This window comes from Triplophysa dalaica, chromosome 4 (genome assembly GCF_015846415.1).
Source record: "Triplophysa dalaica isolate WHDGS20190420 chromosome 4, ASM1584641v1, whole genome shotgun sequence".
In the NCBI taxonomy this organism is placed as follows: domain Eukaryota; kingdom Metazoa; phylum Chordata; class Actinopteri; order Cypriniformes; family Nemacheilidae; genus Triplophysa; species Triplophysa dalaica.
This window is the reverse complement of record NC_079545.1, coordinates 1,369,500-1,376,866: the sequence shown is the minus strand read 5'-3', so window position 1 is coordinate 1,376,866 and position 7,367 is coordinate 1,369,500. Positions and strand designations below refer to the sequence as shown.

General features: G+C 37.5%; 1 long non-coding RNA gene across 1 annotated transcript; it reads right to left on the bottom strand.

Annotated features, from left to right (window-relative positions):
• Positions 1 to 1,553: 1,553 nt before the first annotated feature.
• LOC130419945 (uncharacterized) lies at positions 1,554 to 6,640 on the bottom strand. Its single transcript, XR_008906563.1, has 3 exons — positions 6,180 to 6,640; positions 5,976 to 6,080; positions 1,554 to 2,246 (listed from the first exon to the last, which is right to left on the bottom strand). It is a non-coding gene; the product is annotated as an uncharacterized LOC130419945 (long non-coding RNA).
• Positions 6,641 to 7,367: the final 727 nt, after the last annotated feature.

Sequence of the window (7,367 nt, the reverse complement as noted above, 5' to 3'; positions counted from 1 at the left end):
TAGAAAACCATTCGTCGAATCACACAGGTGGAAATGCACTGGACATTTGTCTTTCTCTCTGGACACGGCTCTAAATTGTTTTCATCACGGGCTGAGTTCTGTCTTTCATGTGATCTAATAAAACGAAAGGACTTTAAACTGCACAGAAAAACAAGTAGGTGAAGACTGTAAATGAACTGTGGGGGGCTGTTGTTTTTTTCTTTCCAGGGACGGCAGGATTATAAATCGTGGATAAGAGACACTACACATCTGATAATCTCACAGTCTCAGACCATGACCCACTTTCCTGGAGGAGAGGGGCTGACGGTCGCCCGCGTGGGTGAGTTGGAGGGGGGCCCTGAGACAAAACGACAGGGCAGACCACCGGCCCCCAGAGGCTCTTCCGTTCGAGGGTCATTTTGCTGTTTCATATGTTTTTAGAAAGTGACTTCATACAGTCGATGATGAGGGCGAGTAAATTAAGCTTTTGATATTTAATTCGAGACTAGGTTAGTAAGATTTAATAAAAGAAAAGGAAAAATTTAAAGAAAATTCCCACGTTCACATTGTTTTTTAACAAATAAGTCGGTTGAATCTCTTGCTCAAACGTTTGGTTTAAAGCTGAATAGCGTGAGACATCACACCCAGTTCTTTATGATAATCCAGCCTCCATTCACATAAAGAGATCAAACCATTGGCTGCTCATTATCTCGCCTCTTCTTTATGGAAATGGGACAATAGCCTGAAATAAGATAAACTCCTGTAGCATCTTCACTCTTAATCTCTGGCAGACTGCAGGAGTCTGGCGCGGCTGCTGGAGCGAATGCTCTCGGATAATCCTCGTGTCCTTGATCCACTTCAGCATAAAGTAGGCCAAGAACCAGAGGAGAGCGCCTGACCTCAAACTAACTCAACACAAAGCCCAGCCAACACAAACACACCCAAGGGTGGTGTGGAACTTTCACAGACCACTGTTTCAGTTCCTCCGTCACTGAAACTTTATTTATGAAAGCAATATGCCACGTGAAGCAGTGGGTTACACTGCATTTTATAACAGCTGCGGGGGTTTTAATGACTCCACTTTGCATCGTGCCACAACGCCCCTAGCTCTTATAAAATGCCCTGTAACCCACAGCTTCTTTAGGATTATTGCTTTAATAGACTCTATGCATGCAGGGTGATGACTCCACTGGCTAAGACACTTCCGCTCTCATTGCTCTGAGGTTATTTGTCACCACGTGATAATGATGTTTACGAATTTCAGGGAATGGACGGCTCTACAGTACAGCTCAGCATTGTTGAGTGCCTCTCTGATCGGGCCTCAAGTTAGTGCAAAAGTTTACTTTGTATTTTTCATGCTTGTGGATGTCGGTTGAAACGGATAGCAAGAAGCCTTTCCCCTTTTTGCTCGTAATTCTAGGTGCATCTTGAGTGAAAATGCCATTGTTCCGTACGGACGCTTCGTGTTGCGGATGTGACGTAGACAAAACGTGGAAGCGATCATGCATAAAGTCTATTGGTTTGCTTTTATTAAGTAATCATAACTAAAACACACACACAGAATAGAACACAATACAAAGATGATAACATAATTACAATGAACTCTTTGTATGTTTTGATGTTTGCTTTTTGTACAATTGAAACATACAAGCAGAGTTTATTATGGATACTAAACGCGGAACAATAATACAGTAAACTAGAAATAAACTACACTAAACTACGAGCATATAGAAAGAAAGAGACAGACAGAGCGAGACATAAAGAGAGACATTGAAAGAGAGATCACAGTGATGTTTTTCTTTTTCTTTCTTTCATGCATCTCCGTTTCATATATTTTTGTAATAATTGAAAAAATTAAAAGTAAATAATTGTTCATATATATTACCGCTCACATTTCAAAGCCGATTTTCTTATATATTCATGTATTCTATTCAATTTTATCAAACACCTAGATCCTTACTTTAATTCCACCTATTGTTTGTTGTTATGTTGTTATATTATTTATGGTATGGTACAGATGTATTTTTCCAGTCCACCGTAAATGAATATGTCATTGCCTCATCCAAATATCCTATGCAATACAAATGAGAGAGAGAGAGAGAGAGAGAGAGAGAATATGAATACAGGTAAAGAGAGAGCAGTGTTGATTTGGCTCCATCTGCTGAAACCTGAGTTTGAAGGTTACTCCTGTGATGGTAAAACCGCTGTCATGGTAACGGCAGAAACCCAACACTGAAGGAGCAGCCGGCCGTCTCTCTCTTCAGCATCTGCTCAGCAGCAACACATAACACACAACACGCACTAAAATACAACACAAGCAGTCACACATTGGGTGAAGTTGACTCCTTCATTGAGACATTTTCACATAGAGAATAATAACATCACTCATCTACTGTTTCAATGCCTCAGTTGATAGAACATTGCACTGCGACGGTTGTGGATTCACATCAAAAAGTTGAAACTTCAAGTTATATTAATTGTTTCAAGTGTAAATTTAAATTGTATGAAGTGACACGCATGCGTCATGGATAAGAGGTTTATATCACGCCAGCACACATGCATTATTTTCTTAAGAAGACGGTGTAAAAATGATGAGCAAAACTTGAAACTTAAATTTATAAATTGATTCAAGATATGTTACTCAACACGAAACCACATTCAAGCATGTTAGAAATGTCTAGATTCTGTTTAGAAACGGTTTACTGGAAACTGTGTGACACAGTATTAGCATTTCTTCTTGTTTTGCACAACCGGCCGAAAAACAAGAAGCTATAACTTCGTAAGTCCATAAAGCAAAAACAATACCAAATCGGCCAGCATTATGTTAAGATGAGTAAATCACGACACAGAATTTGAAATTCATCCCCTTGGATGTTTATCCCTGCGTCCGCTATATTTTGTCCTTGACACACCAGGGTCTATATCTTCTGGATGAAAGCACCTCCTCTAGTCAGCTTACCGCAGCCGTCTGAACGCCACAACACGCATTACTGTAAGACCAAACCACACTGAACGTCAAGGCAAAATGGCCATTAGCCTAAGGAGCTTGTCTCCCGCTTGGAGGAATTGTCTAAGGATTGTGAGTTTAAAAGGTTTTAGAGAAAAGCTAAAAGTCTTCTTCCGCAAGAGGATGCCAAAGATGTGGCCGAGCAGAATGAAAACAATGCAGTGGATTTGTCAGCTCATCGGCCGGGTCCCTCCCTCTCCCGGCAGTGGGGCTTTACCAGGATTTGCTTCGTTTTCATTAGGGAAATTGGTCTGGTGGCTTCCGAAACGCTCGGCCTTAGAAGTGACGTATGATGCATGTATCGCTTACTGTTTCTATAGCTTATACTACAAAAGACTAGCATGAAAAAAACAGGCGACATGCTGTAGATTTGAACTAGAACCGATAGCAAGCAAAGAGGATTCACTACATTATCATACAAAGCTTAAATTTCTTGAAAAGTATTAATACTGACACTACACCTACTTAAAAAAAGCAGCAGCACCTTTTTTTTTACTTTACTTGAAATTATAAAAATCGAAATGTTTCCACCTCCGTTTAGTTCTTTTTCTGAGAAATTGCTGAATTTGTCAATGCATTTGCCCTTCAAAAGGGCAAGCTAATCTGTGTGACATCATAAATATCCATTTACTTCTTTCTGAAAACTATGAGATCCATATAAACAAAATGTGTATGCGCACACACATCTATATACATTAATTAACATTATGCTAAAAATTTACAATAAGGTTCTATTTGTTAACATAAGTAAATGCATTAGCTAACATGAACAATACCTCAACAGCATTTATTAATTTAGATCATGTTCATTTTAGCATTTAAAATGTTTATTGACTTTTAAATGTAACTTTTTAACTATTAACATTAGTTAATGCATCGCAACTAACATGATCGATTCTATATTGACATTAGCTAACATGAATTAATAAATGCCAAAAAAATATTTATCTAATTAGCTTTTTTATCTTGCAAACATGTTCTGCAGATATAAAATATCATTGTTTTTAAAGAGATTAATTCACTCAAAATATAATACCGAGTTAAGAATATTCATTGTAACCCCAAATCACCCCGAGCTGATGATACAGTAGTATTTTAAATACGATAAAACAAATATGAACAACATCTAAGCATTCGGAGAAAGGTAATGTGGACAGATGGCTCTTGTTTTTACGGGACATTAAAAAAATTACATAAAAAATTCCGTTGCCCATTTTAAAGCTCCAAGCAGCTTACTGAAATCTCATTGTCTTGGCTTTTTCTTCTGTACAGTAATAAGCTGAACAGTTATGATGTGACACAGTAAAACGCTCAGGGATTATCATACACTTGATGGAAAAATCAGCCCACTTATTTTCCTTGACAAATCCACTGTTTACAGTTTATTCACAAGAGATATTCTGAGGTGACTGTACAAAGTTTGTCATGAAAAACGATAAATAAAAGTGAATAAATATTGGGTTGCTTTAGATCAGGGACATCTGAAATATTGCTCTTGAAAGTTGACAATAAGTAAAACATTGTAAAATAATTCTTATGAATGTCTGATGACACGTACGAATCGAATCCTGTAATCTAATTCGACTGCCGTACAGTAAATCCACTACAGACAGATCAGAGAAATCCTCCAAACACACACAGTTCTTTTGACTCGGCTCTATATTGAATGTCCACGCTCAGGGAAGACCTGCATTTTGACCGGCTCATTAAATAATGATCCTTTAAGCCCTCACTGCTGCTGACATATTTAATGTTCGCCCTGCATTTTCTTAAATAGAGGGTATTAAGAGAACAAGTCTTTCCAAAATCCTGCTGAGATGAAACGATTCATTAAATAAAGAGTTTCCGTTCTGTTGACCACTCTGACTGATAGATCACAAGAGCAGATTACTGGCAAACATACAATAATTATTTCCCTGTGACGGACAGAAAGGCGTGTGGGGGTGTGGGAGGGGGGTGATTTAGGGTCAAAGGGTCAGTGTCACAAGATGCTACGCACCAAGCCAATAGGACTGCAGGCAAGCCACACGCCACAACAGACTGAAGCCTAGATGCGGGGTGACGTTATTTCTCAAAGTGACAGAAAATCTCCTTAAAAAGCGAGCATTACAGCCCCCTTCAGCGGTATATATATCACAACACTTAAAGATATTTTATCTTTGTTTAATCTATAGTTTAAAATCATGATGCTGTGGGTACGTATGTAAATACTGGGGGATTATGCGAAGGCATTATTTCATACATTCCCGACCAGAAGGAAAATACAACAAACTTAAAAAACAACATTTTGTAAAAAAATATCTATAAAAAACTTTGTTTGTATAATATTTTTTATATGAAAACTAAAAACATGTGCTAATCACAGTATTTCAATAGACCACTTTAATGTTTATAATGTTCTCATATTGGTCATGTTTATATGGATTCGTTTAGTCTTGGGTTTGTATTTTTGAAAGTGAAATTCTGCATGATTTTACTAATAACTATAACTATTATTTTCAAAGCCAAACCTCTATTTAAGTTTTTATAATTTAGTCATTAATATGCAAATTAATTGAGGGTAAAGATAGATACAGATGGTTTTGTTTTGTTAAATCAAGAGTTAATTTTCCTTAATTATTGCTATTACTATGTGCTTATTGTGGCGCATGTGTTCGGAGTAATTTTACTGCATAGACATATAGCGCCGCCTAGTGATAAATAAACACAAATACACAACATGAACGACCTGCATTTAATCCTAAACTGCATTATTCAGAAGAGTATTTAAAATTTAAACAAATCAAAGTATCATTAAACATGACAAACACCTCTCTTCCATCCTGCTTTGAGACATGCTAACCACAAGAAGAAACATTTACGGTGGCTTGCCTAGAACATTGTATGAATTTATCCTGCTGCCAAAACTCATTTAAATATTCCCATTAATAAAAATAAGTAATTAAATCAAATATGTAAGTATATAATAATAATAATCCGCAACATGTACCTTTTTCCTCTTTGCCGCCTTTCTTGTTTGAATCAGCTCAGTTGCGGAGTTATTTTCTTGATGTGAGTTGTTGTGATCAGGCACCGCTCGTCAGCGCGGATGAATCTGATGGTAACGAGTAACGTTAGGCTGCTGTCTGCTGCTTTGTCCTGACCAAACGATAACGTGCATGCTTTCAAGTAAATCACTTTACGGACACTTTACCTGTATGCAGCACAATAAAAGTCATCTCTGCGCGAGTCTTTAATCGCTTCAGATCTGAGTTTGTCGACGCACACCGTCAGTCAGTAAGGTAACGCGGAACGTGGAAGTTTTGCCCAATGTGAGAGAAGTGTTTCGGTTAATGAAAACAAACACTGATTAACAAAAAATGACGTGTTCGTGTCGACTAAAACAGAATTTAACGCACATTGTGCTCATGTTTTCTCATCGTTTATTTCTATGTTTGTTAATTAGTTCTTGAAAACAAATGGCATTTGCCGAGACCGGAAATTGTCGCCGAGCGTCAAATAATATCAAATGACATCTTTTCTGATTCCCCCAGAGAATATATTTAAGTTTGAGTTTTGTGAATTTTGAGAATAAAAAAAAAAAGAAATAAAGCATTTAAAAAGAAAACATAAATTCCTGGAGATATCTAAAGGCTCCAAGAATCACGTGACGCTCCAGTGTTTTGGACTTCAGTTGGCAGAACTCTCTCTCTCATTGGCTCTGGGCCAGAGCATCCTTTAACTCCTCCCCTTCAACTGTCAGTCTGCTGCCAGATTCATTTCTAAATCAATGAGCTGTTTTTACACACCCAATCAATTCGCAGTAAAAAAACGCAAACCACGCCCACTAATTTTCTACTTTGAAATAATTCCTTTTCACAATGAAACGAAGTTTTACGGAAGTAAAAACGATCGCAACTTCCGGTTCACCTAGACTTTAAATGCGACCAAACTACAGGACCCAATCAACAAATCTTTTATTTAATACAATTATTATACTATAAAATATTAACATAAATGAGATAAAATATAAAAAGTTATATTATTAGACACTAGGCAAACACAAACTAGAAGTTAACTGGTGGTCCAATGAAACAGTCTTTACGATCGGGCCTGAGTAATGTCAGTTTACAGCGAGGATGCTCCAGTACAGAAGAGATCAGCTTCAATCCTGAATCTCCCAGATTAACATCAAACAGAGTCAGTTCTCTCATGTGTGAGGGGTTTGATCTCAGAGATGATGTCAGAGCAACACAACCTTCATCTGGCATGTAACGTTTACCCAACCTGTGGAGAGGAAAACCAAACAAATGCAATCACAGAAATATTAATGAATATCAGTGGAATAACTATAATGCTGTTGTTGTGTATTTGTCTTTTCATGGCTGTTGTGTTGAACCAG